This window comes from Temnothorax longispinosus, chromosome 10 (assembly GCF_030848805.1).
Source record: "Temnothorax longispinosus isolate EJ_2023e chromosome 10, Tlon_JGU_v1, whole genome shotgun sequence".
In the NCBI taxonomy this organism is placed as follows: domain Eukaryota; kingdom Metazoa; phylum Arthropoda; class Insecta; order Hymenoptera; family Formicidae; genus Temnothorax; species Temnothorax longispinosus.
The window spans coordinates 19410502-19429808 of record NC_092367.1 but is presented as its reverse complement, the minus strand read 5'-3'; the positions used below and the strand labels follow the sequence as shown (position 1 = coordinate 19429808).

General features: G+C 38.3%; 1 long non-coding RNA gene across 1 annotated transcript in view; it reads right to left on the bottom strand.

The window, feature by feature from the left end:
• Window positions 1-19307, bottom strand: part of LOC139820762 (uncharacterized) — a 66774-nt gene that overhangs the window by 39133 nt on the left and 8334 nt on the right. The window contains exons 2-3 of the long non-coding RNA XR_011734105.1: window positions 13947-14248; window positions 11398-11690 (exon numbers count right to left, since the gene is read on the bottom strand). This is a non-coding gene — a long non-coding RNA (uncharacterized lncRNA). The remainder of the gene's footprint in view (window positions 1-11397; window positions 11691-13946; window positions 14249-19307) is intronic.

The window sequence follows — 19307 nt, the reverse complement described above, 5'->3', positions numbered from 1 at the left end:
CATACTAGATTTAATCATAATTAGTTCCAACGCGTTTACATCAGCAACAGAAAAGTATGGTCGTAACTTGAAAAGCATATTTCCTTTTTAACTGCGAATCTTTTGTGCGAAACTATTGGTGCACGTTATTGTGCCGACGAAAATCGTTCAGTTGGCTTTCGACTGGCTATTTCGGAGCTGCTTCGAAGTATCGAGATATCGTGCACAATACGTTGCGCAATGCTGTTAAACGCGACGTGCGATGATACAGCGAGAATAGATGGACGAAATCTGTCGAATAAAAGGGTTGGCATGTCAAAAGCCTTTTAAGAGAGATCAGACGACAGGATGCACGCGTTTCGGAGCGGAAAATCGCTCAGCCGGGTTTGTTTTCCGCTCGTAAACGGATACTTTATTGTAAAACCGTCTGTCATCTATCGGCCACGAGGTCGCGAATTGCTGTCGAAAATAGATTGGATATTTTAAGTGAGACGATTATTATCTATTGAAGCACTCTACGCACTCGCAATATTTACCAAGAAATCGTTCTTTAACAATGTCTGCATTAGTAGAGAAAGATTTTGGGAAATAATTTCTCGCTTCCACATGTAAAAGGAAATAACAATTAATTCTCAAACAATGACGTATGTAGGCTTTTCTCTTGTAATTTGCAACACGAATAAGTACTTGAAAATATTTGGTGAGTTATTTTCACACAACCTGATACTATCGGAAATTTGTTGAGCTTTGATTGATTTTTTCGCGCCATATCAAATCGGTTTATCTCTTTCTGCCTCTTCCTCTCTGGTGTCACGGACGAGAATTTGAGAGGCCGCAGAGAACGCAGAGTCGCGATAGATTCCAAGAGCAGTTTTATTGCGAATGTTCTATTAAAGTCTAATTTTTCGCTTCTATTTCGGCGCGTCATAGTGGTATCGATAACGAGGATGGAGCGAGACGAAGGGACGTAATATCGAGCGATTGTTTCTTTCTGCATTTTCGCGGCCGCGCGTTCGTACCCTATAGGCTTGTGCCCGGCGACAGTGCGTATTGTGTTCGAACGATACAAATCTGCGTTCAGTGGCTTTACCGTTCTTCTCTTCTTCTTCTTCCGTAATATTCGTTTGTCACCTTCTCTTCTCTCTAACCCACCCCCTAACCCTCCTCTTGCTTTTCTCTCTCCTTTGTTCTTCTTTTTGGTGTGCCATTCGGTGGTGTACAATGGCGCGCGCGACTTTATTAGAATTTTATTGGATTGCCGCGACCGCGCTTTCATTAAACTAGATGTTGCTAATTGAGCCGAGGCTTTAATCCTGTCTCTCCTTTTTTTCCCCAATTCTTTTTCGCCTCTTCTAATTTGCATGACAGCAACCCCCGATACAAATATGACGCGTAGCCTACGGCCTCGTCGATGAGATGCGCCGAGGACTGTTTTTCACATCTATCCCTTTGTCAATACCATCACCCCTTCTTTCTCTTATTTACTCTCTTCGTACACTCCCCTAGGACTCTCCGTTCGTCGTCACCTTTTCGCCTTCGACCCTCGTCGTACCTTCCTTTTATTTTCCTCGAACTTTTTTTTTCACCTTTCTCCTTACCACTTTTTCGCTCTCCACTTTCCATTCCTTTTACAATCCTGTTTTTCTTTTTCCGCGATAGCATTTAACATTCAGAAGGAATGAATGCGTCAGATACTTCAAAGAGGTTTAAACAGACTACATGGCTGCGATATTCTTCATGACTTTCCTCTTCCGTATCTCGTTACAACAGATGACTTCCACGTTTTGTATCTTTTTCTTCCATCCTCTTTTTTCTTATAAACTTCCTCTATTTTCTCTCCGTTGTAAAAACTTGCTGCTTATTCTTTCTCAACATTGTAAGATATTCGCGAGATCTGTGAATGTGATCCTCGAGCGGTATATCTGCTTGGTTGATTTATAACTTGGCTATCCGTGGTTCTCTTAATATTAATACACAGAGTGGGGCTCACCGAACGCTTCTTTAGTCACCAATTCTATAGTATATTTTAGTATTTTTTCCGTAATTAAACACAAATATTTTTTATACAATCTGTATCGGGAGAGACGGAGTCTAGCTTTACACTCGCTCGCGCGATAATCATTTTACGTTGTTCTCATTCATAGACTGAAGTATTGCATGCGGATTGTAATGATGATACACGGAAATTGTATTATGTTAAACACGCTATTAAATATTTATCCGCGAACGTGTTTTGGGACGCAATTAATAAATTCATCGTGCCGCATTCAGCGTTATTAGCGTTATTACCCACTTCGTATAATATTACCGGCGGTACTATTTAGCATCATTACTCGTGCTCGACGTACGTAATGGGACTCGAATTCGATTAATCGAGTTGGAGCACATCGGTTTTAAACATGCCGGTCACGTAGCGATGAAGTGCTAACGAAGATAGCACAAACACGCGCTCAGTTTCTGGATCGTTAAATATTCCAATGCGCTATCTCGACCCGGCTTGTCGCAGGGGATGCGTATATATACCTATCTGAACCGGCGTCTCTCGAAACAGGGTTGTCCTCCGGTATGATAGGGGAAATCAACGCCCTCGGCTAACCCTTAATTAAACGCCTCTCGTTACCCATTGGCCCTATCATCAATAATTTTAGTAAACCGTAGACCGAATGCTATAATTTCATTACGTTAGTCGTCCTTGAACTTTTCTACATGTACTCGTATTCCTTAGAGCCTTAGACCATATCGAAAGACCGTCACTGATCTGCAAATATATAGGAAAAGGTAAAAATAAAAAAGCAACGGTCGATAACGATATAGAAATATAGATAATCGAGTTACAAGCTATAGGAGACTAATAAATTCGTTTTCCGCGAATTAAATTTCGAGTTATCATGTTAACCAGGACACAAAACATGTTAGGAGGCAAATGCCTTTACGAGTAATGAAAGCGAAGAGCATCGCGGGAAAATGTGCAGTTTTAGCGACGAATAAGCATTAAAAAGAGTATTTAGCTGTCGCGGGAATTTCCTGTCGGAACGATGTTAATGGAGTCACGCACTTCGAGTTTCCGCGAGTACGTACCCGAAACTCGAGCTCGGGATACACTCGGGAAGTTTGTCGCTTTAAATAGTCCGGCATTGACTCGCGTGTCGCTTCGGAGGAAGTGGCCCTCGACCGCGTGTATCTTTTTGCGACGGCCGCGGCGGCCGCGGAGTTTTCCTCGGGAATAGCGGTTCCGGGGTAATTCCCGGGGGGATTTTTCGTAATTGAAAAACTTTCCAACAGCCTCGCTAATCCTTTGAACCGAACGTTAGAGTCCGTGAGCCCGTAAACCTCTCCTCTTTCTCTTTCTCTCTTTTTCCCTTCTTCTTTTAAGAAAACTTTACGCGAGTTTGCTTAACCGTTTGCCACTTGTGTAAGGAAACACGCGTTGCCACAGGTGGCATGCTTTTAATATGTGATATCATATTTTGATAATTGTATCGAGGGGGAATATCTGCACGCTGCTTGTTGAAATGTATATTAAAAGAAAATTACTGTAAATGAAAATCATTGGATATAATGGCGATTTAAAATTGGCATATTTGAGAAGCACTATATATGTATTTATAATGAAATATACTTATTATTATTACTTTAGTAATTATAGTGATATATTGTCATATTGTTAATTGTCAATTAAAAATAAAACTCCAAGGAAAGTGCGCTTTGCACTTTTGCAACGGGAATCCTGCGAACAAACTAACGGAAAGACGTGAAATGCTTTTATGACCAAGTACGACAACTACTTACAAGTTTTTTCAATAAATCTTGCGGTAATGACTGAGATATGTAATTAAGCGTTAGTTATATATAATTGCCTTCGTGGATAATAGTAAATTAATAACGTACTTACGTGTCCGCATTATACCCGCTGTGGCTATAAAATATAAGTATTATATTCCAACAAGTTATTATAAAGACAGTATAAAGGGGACATTAAGGGGTTCCCGTAAGGTGTAAACGGCCTCTCCGACGGCTGCTGCTTCCCAATGCACTAAATTTCTTAATGCCCGTCGTTAATGGCACGCGACGTGTCGATGGAAGCTTAGAGAGAATTTTACAACCCGATACAGGGCGTTCAGGCAAACGACAGTTAACTCTATAAAAAGTTTAATCATTACGAGATATTCATTCATTCATTATTACAGGTTTTATAAAAAGATGATTAATTAATTCATGAGGTGCAATAGTTGAACCCTTGGTTTAACTCTTTATAATAATGCGATCCATTATTTTTATGGGGGGTCAAAAAGAAGGATAATCTGGTATTTAGAATTTTCAGAGCAGAGAATAGTTAGATATTGAAACAAATTATTATTATCATCATAGACGAAATATTATGCTCTACAGAATACGTATTCCTAAATATATTTATTTCCTCTTATTAATTAAATTTTATATTTTTATATATATTATTTCATATTTAGATTTTAGAAGCAAGCATGGCATAAATTAAAGCTGAAAATAAATTAGAGGTTTATTTCAAGTCTCGTAGTGAATGTAAGATGAGTTATGATTAAGATGAATAAGCTCGAATGTCGTGACGCCCCACGGATAGAAAGGGAGTCCTAATCAACGGTACCAATCAGAGCGAGGCGAGAGATTAATAATCTCAGCGTGTCTCCGAGGAGGTAAAATGAGTTATAGATTGACAATTCAGGACCACACTTCGGTATTATATGAAGATAACTCGAGAAGAAAAAAATCGTGAGACAACCGTTGCAAAAAAATCCTGCAGCTTCGATATTTGTGTGTCTATTTGTCTATTACATGGAAACAAAACATAAAAGAATCATAAAATTCTCATTCAGACTGCAATTTACTTAGTTAGAGGAATAACGTTTTTTTCGAGTGACAGAAATTGTTTGATGAAAAAGAAAAACATTTGTTTGTTTACTTGCAAAATATTTATTCCAAAAACCGCAGCGAAATTGCGAGCTGGAAAAGCGAGTTTTCTTAATCATTCCACGCGAAATTTATTTTCGCGGCATTAGCAAAATGATAATTCTTCTTGTGATAATCGTTTGAGTCGAACAATGTTCCGTGTTTCTCTAATTAATTAATACCATGCTGATTATCTTGAAATTTAAATTCCGTTTAATCATCATTAACACCTCTGATAGCTGGGCGCGAACGATCCCCCGGAACAAAAACAAACATGGTAGTCGCGGTGGTGCGGCAGGGGCTTTGTCGCTTCGCGATGCAACCATCAGGTGGCTAACAACGATAAGCTCGGCAAGAAATTAGTAAATTACAGCGAGTCGTGGGGCGGAGCCTTCTGGGAGTACCGGGAGTTACGAGTTAGGTCTTTATTTCATCAGAGAGATGAAGAAAAGTTGAGTCTTCTGTTTAATCACAAATTAAACAAAAATAATATTTTACGAAAGACGAAAAACATTTAACAAATTATTTTTTATCTTGTTTTGCAAATGTTCAAAAAGTTCGTAACATTGAAAAAAATCAGAATCTATGTATCTTTTGATACTGATTGAATGAAATGAGTTGAATGAAATTTTGCTCACATACCTATACAATTTTACACAAAAAAGAACATTGTTGGAAATTGTTTTATTAAATCCATAAATATCAATGAAAACAATATATTGTCTTACAGAAAGATTTTGTAGAAATATTCCTTTTCCTTATACAAAATTATCTTAAAAAAATAAAATAAATTCATATACTCTAAATATAAATATAAAAATATATAAAAGCATATACTCTTTTTTTCTATATTTTATTAATCATATATTTTAATCATAATAGATATTTCTTCTGTTAGGATAATATCCAAGATTGATGTCAATGCTTGCATTTACGAGCTTGTTAATCACTTGACGATTCTGAATTACTAAGTTTCTCAGTTTGGTGGTAACAAAATATGTTACCTCTATTATAGGCTCATATCGTGTTAGGCGTGCAATTTAACACGTATCACGAAATCGCATTAATTGCGGCGTTCGAAGCGTCTCAAAATTCCTCTCTGACTACGGGACTAAATTTGCGTGCCTCCCTACGCGATTATCATCCTCGTCCGTCACACTTTCGTTATATCGTCGCGGGCACAGCAGGGAGATAAATTTCACGCCGTTATTAAGGGACACCCTCGAGACCGGAGTGTCTCATGGCTTCGCATCTGGCAAGGATAATGTTTCCCGTCGACCCTTCCTACCGTAAGAGCTCCCTGACATTTTTGTAAAAATGACATACTCGATGTTATAATACGTTAATGTAATTTGTATTAATATTAAATGCCGTTGGCATTTGTGTATTAAACATGAGGATGGCGTTCATAACATAAATAGGCAGAACTGTGTTTTTTCCAAGATTATAGGAAACAGTATCTTAGAAAATAATAACTATAAGGAGCTTAAATAATAATTCAATTAATTTTAAAAATACATTGAAAAATACTTTAATTTAAACAAAGTTTCCTGGAAAATTAGAGAATTTTCAAAACAATTTTTTTCAGAGTTTAAGTAGACATTCTGAAAAATTGCTTTGTCGTGTTGCCGTATAAATTTGCTTTATTTCAAAAGTTTTACTTAATTTTATTCGCACTATTAGATCATAGTTGATGCGCGTTATACATATTCTATTAAATTCTGCAATGCTGTAGTTGCATGATAATCACTTTTCGCTTCGAGATTGTCTCGCTGTGTAAGTATTAAGCGTATTTATTAGCTCAGCGTTTGCACGGAGAGCTCGAGGACGAGGCGTTATATGACTCAAGCGACCGTCGCGCGTATTCCCCTGTACCACGTGGCCACGCGGAAATTCCATTAACCGCCAGGGCAAACTCGGCAAATTCGTCGCGACGATCCCCTAACTTTGCCATCATCACCAATCGACATGCAGCTAACCTAATCGAGGCCGCCGCTTTAAGTTCCCCCGATCGAGGAAGGATCCAACGAAGCATCCAAAGCTAATTAAGAAATTGATAAAGCGACCTTACCGCTACGCGAAAAGTTCTTCCCTCCCGTGTTGACTAACGTGACCAACATTGTCATCCTACTCCGTACTGCACGCTCCCAGTTCCATCGACTTATTTTCGTTATTTTGTTATTTGTTGTCGCAAAGTTTCCGATAATAACGTCGAGATAGCGTCGAGACGTGTCGGATGAGCGGAAGTTACGGGACAGCGACGCGATTCGCAGAAATCTCGTCGTTGAGGAAACTGTGCTGCAATACTGACGACGAAGAGACGCGCTATCTCGCGTTTAGGCGTGCCCGCGTCTGAAATCGCATTAACCGGCTCCAGAACTCCGTAAATTTGTCGGGTCGGCGTCCCGGCGCGCGGCTGGGTCGGTTCCCCGACCCGGTCGAGCACCCCGATTCCGAACTCTCTCCAACTTGGCAGCGTGTCTGCGCACCGCATAGTCGGCTCTCGCCGGAACTTGGTGCTCCAGCAAGCCGACAAGAATACGGCGGCGGCGTCGATATGCATCACTGATACGGCGTTAATTACGCACGCGCCTTTCCAATTGCCTTGCACGTCACATTTATCATTCAACTAATCAGTGTCGGCATAATTAACCGTAATATTGCTATTTGGGAGAATAAGAGAGGGTAATTGTAACAGTTAAATTGAGAAAGTTTTGCGACGGTCAGTTATGAAATTATCGTGGCATAAAAAAGACTGCTAGCATTCTTGTGAAATTTGGGGATTGATGAGGAAAGTTAATTATTTTCGGAGGGTGTATTATTCCTGCCTCCCATTTTCCCTCCCATGCACACACTGACTTTTGCTATGGACTAACTATTAGTAAGTTAACTTCAAAAGTATTTAAGATAGAAGAGCTTTCAGGTTCAATTACCTAAAATCTTTTAAATTTTAATGTGAAAGGCTATACACTTGGTTAGAGCAGCGTTTAAATTTTCATTGAAGAAAAGCCTTTTCACGAAAGCAAAATCATGAAAGACACCACTCCAACTACCGAATTCCAACTTTCTTTAGACATTTCTTACCGCATCTGTCGTTAAAAAAAAAAAGGAAGAAAGATCGAGTTTCCAAGTTTCAGGCGAGTTGAAAACAATTCTCAATGGTACTTTTGCTCGCAAAGTTTTTATGTATTATCCCGAAGGAAACGGTACTTCGTCGAAATTTTTGAGGAACGGCCGAGGAGTACACGGCATCGGTGAATTTTCTGGTTACGTCTCGGTGAGCATCGGTGCGACAACAAGACGTTTAACGGCCCATCCCTGAGAGCGAAAGAAGCGCTTTCGACAGAAAAGTCCCGTTTCTCGAGATTGAACGGAAATTATACCGGGAGGGAAGAGGCCGACGACACGGAAAAGTCATTGCAATTCCCTCCGTCACTGGCACCGCATTCGTTGCTATATTCCTGGTTATACTTTACTAAAACTTAAGTATTATAACATAACATGATGGACAATCGAGAAATCGTGTATCAGCATTTTTTTATGATTTAAAGAACATTAGCCAGCTTTTAAAATACTTTCTTAATTTGGGGAATTTTATAAAATAATCAATAATAATTTTAAAATCGCGCATGCTTACAAAGGCATCACAAGTAAACAAAATTTCTCGTTCTGCTAAAAATCCGGCTGCTTCTCTCGCGTCAGACTCGGGCTGAGTATAGCAACTGAGACGAGGCGCAACTTAAGCAAGTCATTGTACTTATAACCTGATCGCCTATTAAAGATACTTCGGTAATTAACGTAATTATCTTGACGATCCTCTTCCTCTTCCAGCGTTCCATTCGACCGAACCAGACGATGGGACCACTCGAAACATCTCTTCGTTCTTCTCCTCGCGAATTCGCCTTTATTGTTGAGCGCGTATTTTATTTCCCAACAATTTCTGGAGCGGCTCATTAATTTCCGTCGAAATTATAGTCGCGCGATATCCAATTTACCGCTGTTAACCGTCGCTATATCGCCCACGTAACGTATTATTATATATATCGGAATTAAGGTTTTTAAACAGATGCAAAATCTGGAAGAGAGACTAGTAGTGACGTTCATGTAAAATATCACAGTATATATGTATATAAAAGTATACGTTTGCTTATTTATTTAGTGATTTAATTCGTTAATTGAAAAATTGTTGCTTATAACTTTTTTATATTCTACAATTGAAATAATATTCCCGAATTTGCTAAATAGGTATTTATTTTTTGGACTGTTAACACAGATTTATACGACACAAATGCATTAGCTTTTATTTGTATTCTTCTTCCTGCGAACCGCGACACGAATCGTTATTTCGTATTCTTTTCTTTTTACGAGCACCCGGTCATTTCCACGGTTGTTAAGTGTCCATAAAAGGATGATCTAGCGAACCCTTCCGGTTTAACTCAAGTGGATTTCGACACTACATACATGGCATCTCGTTTTTCATAAAAGCACTCAGAAGCTCAATATGAATCACGCTTTCGATATTGAGCCGCACTTAAATCTGAGTAACGTATTACGATACGTTTTATTTCAATAAATCAATAGTGCTATTGTTTATTTGATATTATAAATTAAAAATAACTATTTTTCCTTTCACATTATTTTTGCTTTCATAATGCATAGTAAAAATTTGTTTATAAGAATATCTTTTTTGTTTAACTTGTGACTGTGAACACGTGATAGTTCTGAATAACAGTCTTTACGAGCTTAGATTGGAGAGTGAAAAACTATTATTTTTCGAACAAAAGCTTTACAATCAACGGGAAATGTTGAAACTGTGTAATCAGTTTTTATTGAAAAAAAAGGCACTTTTTCATCTGAAACGAATCTCGAAAAAGCTTCAAAACCCCGTGTTCAAAATTGTCTTCTTTATTCTTATTCAAGACTGCAAAATATCGGAGGATCTTCCTATCCTTTATATCGATCATAAAATTCTACGACGGTCCTAAAATCACACGTTTCTTTCAGCAATATAAAAAAATGTTCTATATAGTTCAGCATATACATCGTCCAATCGTTTCTGTATTCTTTGATATCCAAGTCCGTACAGTCGCGCTTTTTGCGCAGTTTGAACAGACCCTGGACTACCGTAAACTTTCGAGAAAGTCGACGACCTCGGGGGAGTCGTTGTTTATCCACTTTTCGTAATGCTGTCTTTGGTTGGTGTCGTGTGTCGAGCAGCTCGAATTGATCGATGACGTGCTAGAGTGCATGCCAAAGGCTGTAAAAATCTAAGTGAGAAAGAATGAACCGATTATTCACCCTTGTTGTAATTATTATTATTATCATTAGAATCATTAGATGATAATCAACTTCTCACTGTACCTGGCTACACAATCGATTAACAATTTTTTAAATTTTTGTATGCGTATTTTGATTGGAACCAATATAAAATATCTTTTGCAATAATTATTATTGCTAAATAAATTTTTAATTATGAGATTAGATGGATCAATGAGATTTGAATAATACATTTATATTTAGCAATAAGTGTTACAAGATATTTAATGGTGAAAACGATTAATTTATTAGATATTGGAAAGGGATGATATTTATTATTTATTGTTATACAATAATAGTAATAATAATAAAATACGCGCAATGGAAGTGAATAATCGCTCAATTCTCTCTTTAGTTTAATTAATTAAACATTTTGAAGTCTCTCCGAGAATCCGTGTTTAATTAAACTGCTTCTCTTTTCATTAGGATTATCGTTTTTCCTAAATCCTTCGGTATTTATCTTTTCAATGTCGATGAGAAAATTTCACAGCGTCGATAGTCTACTGCTTCTATCTGCCTATCTCTACGAGAAAAGAATCGGAGATACCTACAGGATGTCAGTTCGAGCTTGATCGCGGTGACGATATGCACTACATCCCGCAATGAAGTGTCTCCGGGTCGATAGATCTAGTCGGTGCATCCGATTTAAACCCCCCCAGCGACGTTAAATGCGTATCGTGCTTGTTTTGCGACAGGACGTCAAGGGTGTTGAGAGCGCACAGCGTTGTCTCGTTCGAGGGTGTGCCGGCAATCGCTCTCTACAATCTCTCCCTCTTTCTCTCTCTCTCTCTCTCTCTCTCTCTCTCTTTCGTACGCTTCGCTTGATTTTACAGCCAGGAACTTCCCCGATTACTGACTATGCGACGCTTCATCGTTGCAAAGTGCGTTTTATTGTCCACTTGTCTTCCGTACAATTCGAAAATATTTTAAAGCAGACGTGGAATTTAATCAAAATATACCGTTCGAATTGTAGCGCGAGAGAGAATTTATTCTTTATCGTGTTTCAAGCAAAACTGCGGTGTTTTAGCAACACATAAGTATTTACAATATTGTAAGAAAACAGCTATAGCATATTACGATATATTAACAAATTCCAGAATCTAAAAATTTGTAAAAATTAAATTATTGGCTACCCATTTTTCCTTTGCGGCAACCGGTGTCTTCCGCAGTTATATTTACCCGTAAGAAGCAGTTTTATGAACCCAGGTATTAACGTTTATGATGTCGTCAGTCATCCCACAAGTCTATCCTGGTCTCCGCGCCTCGAAATCCCATTAAACCAAGGCTCGTTCTTAATTTGGTTTCTGTCGTGATCCGCTGCACAAAGGAGTTCGACGTAAATTCGATGGCGGTGTAACTTCGGAAGAGGCTGGCTCAAAAGGGAGTCAGGCTGAAGGAGGCGACTATCGTTTGTCCCTGTCTCTCACAGTATCAACAGCATTTCCCCGGAGCTTACACGCCAAAGGCACCTCCTGTCGCCATAATGAATATTAAATTATTATAAAATTATCGATATAGTTCCGCTACAATGGAAAAATTGCATTTCCCTTTAAGCGTGACGTGCTAACGCACTTGAAGATACAGCTGCGACAAGCCAGTGACGATCTTTAATTCTGTATGTCCTGAAAAAATAAAAGGAATGTGCCCGGGACATCGTTTGTAAACAAAAGATAGGCGCGAGCTAGAGAAAGAGGAGTGGAGAGTGCTTGCCAGCGCCCACCCGGCGACACATCTGGCGACAGTAGTAGTAGTGCAGAGACCACGAAAGCTATCGGTACCATTAATTTGTCTCTCGAAAGTATAATAAAGATTTAATCTCTCACTGTACTGACCCGAGTCGTGTATCCTCCTTTGAGATTCCTGATATTACCGAGAACGTTCATAACACTGCAATAATACGTTTACATAGAAGTAACTTTCAAAAATGTCTTGAAAAGACAAAGTGACGACGAAAGATTTTCTAGAGTTCTCTTACGAATGAATTAAAATTAATGTCTGTGAAGTTGGCCCCCCTTTTTCAAAATTTGCCTTAAAATTAGCCTTCTAAAAATTGGGATATCAAGTCTTTTGAACAAGTTCGAATATTTTTATTTAATGATATATGTTGAATGTGTCGCCATTCACATAACCGAACTGAAATTTAGGTATTCCTTTAAATTAATCAATAATATATTATTGAAATAAACGTGCGACCAATTATTAAACTGTTATGCGCTTAAAATTATCTAGATTGAATCTTTTATCCAATAAAACATAGAGGTGAACTGCCATTTTGATACATAATATCCCGGTTATAGTTTTGGAAGATGTGAGCTCCGCGACACTCGCGATATTATAAGTCACGCTAAGTAGCACTTTTCGCATCTTCCAGAAAGCAGGTATATAAGGTGGCGTAAAAGGATGAACAGACAGATCGAATGTAAGTCGATCGATCAACGGTCTCTCCTGCGACGCGACGTTCTCTGGTTTATGTATGGAACTGGCGAGTTCCGGTGGCATCGCGGTGGGTGGTGCGCCGAGGAAATCGTGGATAACGGGGTTGGTTTCCGCGGTGGATGGAAAAAGAGAGAGGGAAGGGAAATAGAGAGAAAAAAGGAAGCAGCAACCTAGGCGAAAGAAACCCTTCTCCCTCTTCTCGCTGGAGAAGATCGTCGCGGATGGGACCGATCGTAAATTATTCCGCACGTTTAGAGGGTTAAGCGAGTCGCGCACTCCTTTCAGTTGTTCTCATCCCTCCGCCATTCCGCCTTTCGCGACGCGCGATCTTCTACCCCTCGACGACGACGACGTAATGTGAACGGAAAAGAGTAGAAATCTATGGTACCATTAGCATCTCTTTTTCTCTCTCTGTCTTTTTCTCCTTTTCTACTTTTCGCGCTACTTTACATCGTTCCACATCTGCCATAATTTCGAGGCGTTGCCGCCTCTTTTTGCGTCCACTTTATTAAAATAGTAAATCGGTCGCAAGTAATTGCAATATTTGCAATATTATTCCATCCTTTTCCCTCGAAACGCTTCGAAATCTTGCACGTGTCGAAAATAGAGAGAAAATGCGCACTTCCTTTTAGAATTGAGTGAGAGAAGAGTGACCTTCTTTAGATACATAACAACCGTGAAAATGGGTAGTATGATATTAGTTAATTTAATACGAAGTGGTATAAGGTATTAGTATAATCGATAAGATATAATAAGATATAATCGATTTAGTTGACGCCAATTTTCACACGTAATCAAGATCATCACGTAACCGATATCAAAACGTATCTTGATGTCATTAAGTATTCTTATAAAAAGAAGAGCCATATATATTAAAGTGAAAGCGAATCTCTCTCTCTCTCTCTCTCTCTCTCTCTCTCAATCTCTCTCTCAATCTCAATCTCTCCTCTCTCTCTCTCTCTCTCTCTCTCAATCTCAATCTCTCCTCTCTCTCTTTCTCTCTCAGTCAATTTCTGCTCGATATCTTTTCGTAATATATCACAAGAATTACTCTAATCAACAAAGTTAAACTATTTTTTGATACTATGAATGAATAAATATAATCCTGGAATTTAAAGGAATTACTATAAATAATACGAATACGTATAGACTCTGTGTAGAAAATATAATATAAAACAATCAATTAAATTGTGGCAGCATTGTCAAATTCAGTGATTAAATATTCCGTATATTTTGGAACACTCAGATATTTCAAAGAGAATGGATAACTAAAGGATTAGGGATATACTAACCGGTATTGCGCGCGAGATAATTTCCGTGTCGTTGCGTCTCCTCGTTTTCATTGTGAATGCGGGAACGTGCGCCGATCTAATCAGCACGTCAGAAGCCGCGACGTATGCATCTGTTCTCCCCTCGTCGCTAGATGCACACGAAATTTCATTGTCCCGCGGCCACGCGTGTTTATTACGATGCGCCACTCGTTCCGATGCGTCTAAATGCACGTTGTCACCGCCGCCGCCGCTACCGCCGTCACGACGTTGCATCACGCATACCTTATGACGAGTCTGATCGTAAGCGATCCGCGTGGTGCGCCCTGAAAAGAAGAAAAAAGAAATGGAATTCCTGCGGGATGTCTACGCCCGTGTGCAAACTCCAACTCCCTTGACTGAGCGACGAAGACTAGACGGTCTCGTCATTTCTCTTTTTTATTACATGAAGCTATGTCGAGTAGTTTTCACTTGAATTGAATGAGAAGGCACTCCTTCCATGGAACTCAATATCTTAGATAAAATATTTCAGAGGCTTTGGAAGGAGATACAAAAAGAGATCCGCATTAATACATATTTGGATATTAAATAATGTTTAATAGATTTTAGATCAGATAAAAGAAGAGTAGACTCACGTACTCAGCTTTTATGCTGTAGTTACATCATATGTTTCTATTTCTCGACGCGTGATTGCAATTAAAGAAATTCTTTTTTCTTATTCTGCGAGAAATGCAAACAAGCTATGAGTCACATTGCATGAAAGCGTTTCGAGAAAAACGGTTAGATGTTTCGTTTATAATTACTCGCTAATATTTGTATGATCCGGCAAAGTAGTATACAATAATCGATCGTGCCTACTGTACGTATTTTTTTTACTTCTATATTATTTCGCATAAAATGATGATTTCGAAATCGAAAGAGAGAGAGAAAGCTTAATATTTGTATGTTAATAGATTCTCCACTTTTGAGATCTTTGTTTGGAGTAAGCGCAAAATGCGCACAACAAATTGAACATTTATCGCCAAAAAGAGTAACGATAGAATTATTGAAAAGAATACACAAAGCAAAAGTTTAATAGCAATTTAATCGCGATTTTACATTATATTTTCTACGCAACAAAACATGTATGTGTTTGACATGTGTGCATGTTCATTATTTATCGCAATTTTTTAGTCTCTGAAAATGTACATATTACTTTGATAACTGATTTCTTTATTTAAATTTTGCACGTAAAACTTGAATTTTCTCCAACAATTTTTATAATATTACGAAAAGATATCAAGCAGGAGTTGCGACTGAGAAAAGACTCGCTTTCGTTCTCATGCGGATCTTCTTTTTACAAGAATACGTCTCGATGGCATTGAAATACGTTTTGATGGAATTTATAAACTTCCGGGACGCGAAGAGAATATTTTTCTCGATCGGTTGGCTATATCGAGCGAGAACCGCGAGGAAAAATAGGGATATCAGGAGGCGCCGCGTAATGTTTTCCTTTCTCCAGCCGAGGCGTATCCGATGGAATATCGACAGATTCACGCGCGAATCCGCGAGACGAGCGAACTGCTGAATACATCGAATGCAAAAGAACAGCTTGCATTCGGAAGGAGAAGGAAAAGAAGAAGAGAATATCGGCCGTACGATTTCGGATCGAGAGATTAAGATTCGATTTTGTGAGAAAATTTGACATTTCACACTATCTTGTTCGCGAATTGATATCCTCTGGTCTAGTAGAAATATCGCAAATTAAAATCGAAAAGAAATATCAGAGAAAGATATATATGTATTTCGATTTTAGATAGCCATCAGTCCCAATCGAATATATCGTGTTTCATACAGAATAAATATAATTATTATAAGAAGAAAGTTTAATGGTTAGTCCTCACAAATTAAAGTTAAGGAAAAAAATTTTTTTATAGCATTATGAATTATTCGATTTTAATGTAATTAAGCGCCATTATTATATTATATTATTATTATTATATTATTGAGTTCTTTGTATCTATTTTATATCTTTTCCTAAATTATTTTTCCACGTAAAAGTTTATTTTTCTGTACTCGATTGATTTTACCGAATATTCCCGACGCTTCTAGCTAGAAAATATAAGAAAGAAGAGAAGAGAGAGAGAGAGAGAGAGAGAGAGAGAGAGAGAGAGAGAGAGAGAGAGAGAGAGAGATCTTTGCCAAAAAACGCGGATCTCATTTCTCTTCGTGCAGTGGAAAATGCAGCCAGCATATCGTGTTACAATGAAACAAAGCACTCGCGTAGTAAATCGAAGAAAACTTGCTTTGAAAGTTTGTATTGTCGACTTGTTAAAGAAACTCGCTAAGTCAATATAATTAACTTTATAATTCGGTGAGTTTCTTTGGCAAAGCTGACAATAGATAAATATTTAAAATAAACTTGTAACGTGTAACGGTGTTTTTGCTTGTTCGTAAAAGCTTCACCAGCTTGTTTTATCTTCCTTCTGTATACGACATGAAAATATTTTGTTTACGATGACATAAAGTTTACCGCCTAGTCGTGAATACAAAGTGAAACTTACAAGCGAAATTGACGTTAATCTTTCGTGAGACGGAAAATCTTTTGGGGGTACATAATACGTGCAGAAATATACACCATGTGTAAAATACTAGCATAAAATATTATATTTACTAGAGAGATGATTTATCTCTCAAAAGCATTAAATTTTCATTTTTCTTTATATATATTTTTTTATAAAAGTTAAAAATATATTTAACCTCTTTTAATTACGTGTGTTCGTGTATGTTTGTATACGTTAATACACGGAGCACTGAATTAGTATATCTTTTTCGAAAGCAGAGGAAGATATGCAAACAAGCTCCCCAAAAAAACGGCGTGAAAGAGAATAAATTTGCGAAAGCCCGAAATCCACCGCGCGTTTATCTCGTTTCTCATAGTTTCAATATCTCGTTAAAATCTGGGATAGGTTCCAAATTTTACGCGCTGTCGCGCTGCGCACTGCTTTATCCAGCCTATCTTGGCATCGCGCGTCAGATTATGGTTGATCCCAATCCAAAGGTCCGCGAGGCGAAGCGAGGCGTCGACGGAATCGTTTTACGTTTCGACAAAGAGCCGAATTGATCGAATGTAAAGAAGCACGGGCGCGAATAATTCGGAATGGGTGTCGGAAAACATTAAGAGGAGGGGAAGGAAAAGGGAAACGATGGTGGCGGATACCCGGCCGATTTCAGAACGGGCCCAGCCAGAGTAGCCAGACGCATATAAATTGGCTGCGCGGCACGAATCCCTTTACATTTTAATCGTGGCTGACGACAACGCCGACGGCCGCGTTGCCATGCTCTTTCTCGTTTTTCCTTCCTCCCTGTCAATTCTCTCCCCTTTCACCAATCTCTTTCCGCCTTTCCATCTTTTCCCAACACGCCAACACGTACCATCCACTCGCAGCTGCAAGCTCATCGGACGCTCGCGCTCGGAATGGATCTTCAGAGTCGAAAATAAAGAAAAAGATATGTCGTTTCAAAAGAAGGAATTTTTTCTTTATACATATATATTCTTTTATTTGTTTGTGTTTTTAATTACCGTTTAAATAACAAATCTCATAGATTGACAGAAAGAGATTGATACATATTGGAAAAATCGAGCAGATCCTATCCTTTATTTCTTCCCCTCTCTTGTTCCTTTTCACCTTCTCTCCTTCTTTCTCTCTTCGATCCTACTACATCTTTTTTTTATTATTTTGTGATCATGAAGCGGATTCTAGTGCATATTTTGATGTTTTAATTCGTGACAACAAAGTTTCTTTTAAGCGTGACACTTTTACTTTCTTTCTAATTCCGCTACGCCGTCTGCCCTCATCAACGTGAGACTCGCTACATATTTTTTAATCTCTTTTTACGACTGTGCGACTTTTTCCTTGGCATGGTACTTTCATTCTCTTTCCGACTCTGCTCCACCTTTTTCTCTCTCTTCTCACGATTATGAGGTTTTTTCTTCCGGAAACTCGCTGCCGCTTCTATCTCTTTGGGATTGCCGGATGTTTTTTTTCCTCTTTCGATATGACGCTTTCACTTTTTTTCCCGTATCGGAGACGCGTTGTCCGTCGTCTCTCTCGAAGGCACATTTCGCGATTCGCGGGTACGGAAATACCCGCATTGTGGAAAGCGACGCTATCGTGGAATAACGAAGGAAGAAAAGAGAAATATGAACGTCCTCGCAAGAGGTACATGCGATACTCGAAGGTTTTTCTGTTTGTGAGACCCGTGTCTGACCTGCGAAAGGTAAGAGTCCAAGTATCACTGTCGTAATCCACAGGAGCATTTCACGGAAGTGATATATTGAGCAAACGCGTGGCTTTTATCAGAGGGAACTGATAAAAGACACTGCTCGAAAGTATACTCGCTGTGTTTCAAGAGTGCGTCTAGTATTGTAGTAAATATGTGTCATCTATGATTTTTAAATGTTATTATTTTATATTGCAAAAAACAGCGGAATACTGACAACGTGAAACTTGGAACGTGAAACTCAATTAAATCAAAATCCTCATAATTAAAATACAGTATATCAATTAGTTATTATTTCAGCATGATGAGCGCTTCTAAATAGAAAGTGCTGAAATGCATCCAGGATGTGCAACTTCTTTGGCGTATGTAAATAATCGCTTCATCTGAAACTTCCCCTCTAATCTGTTATTGTCCTTATTAAGAAAATAATCTGATCAGGATGGCTCGCGAAACTAAATTTTATATTTTTTTCAATTATCTTATAGTCACCGTTGAACATATTTTGAATTAGCGTCCCCGTTAATATGCGAGCGAGAAAAATATGTTATTGACAATAGCAAAAATTGATTCATTGAAAGTATAAACAATTTCTTAGAGTATAATAGGTAAACGTACTCAGGTAGAATGTAAGAAAATAAGTGCTTTAATTTATGATCCAAGGTTGTTTTTGAGATTTATAGTAGGTAAGTATTAACATTCAGTATATTTTGTACTTTACCGGTTGCAATTTTATAGTGCGGATATATCGGCGCAATAACACATGGCACTTCCATCAAACGTATCTTACCAATGCACATATCACAATGAGCAATATGTAACCGCGATGTTGAAAGAGAGCGAAACATGCGTTTGCGCGAGTTTCAAACGAAAAGTTGTCTTGTATTTTTCTGTGGGAAATGGACATCTGTTAAATTTCTCTCGGCATTAAATCGATCGAGTTTAATCGTCTATTCTTTTTCACCAAGCAAAAACATGAAATTTGTGTGTTTCGATTCTCACGGTAGTATTTTCTTTTTAAATTACCTTACGTTTGCAACCCTAAGCAATTTTATGTTAGAATTTTTATTAGAGAAATAAAAGAGTTTTAAAAGTCATTGACTCTTCATAAAAAGAAAATATGCT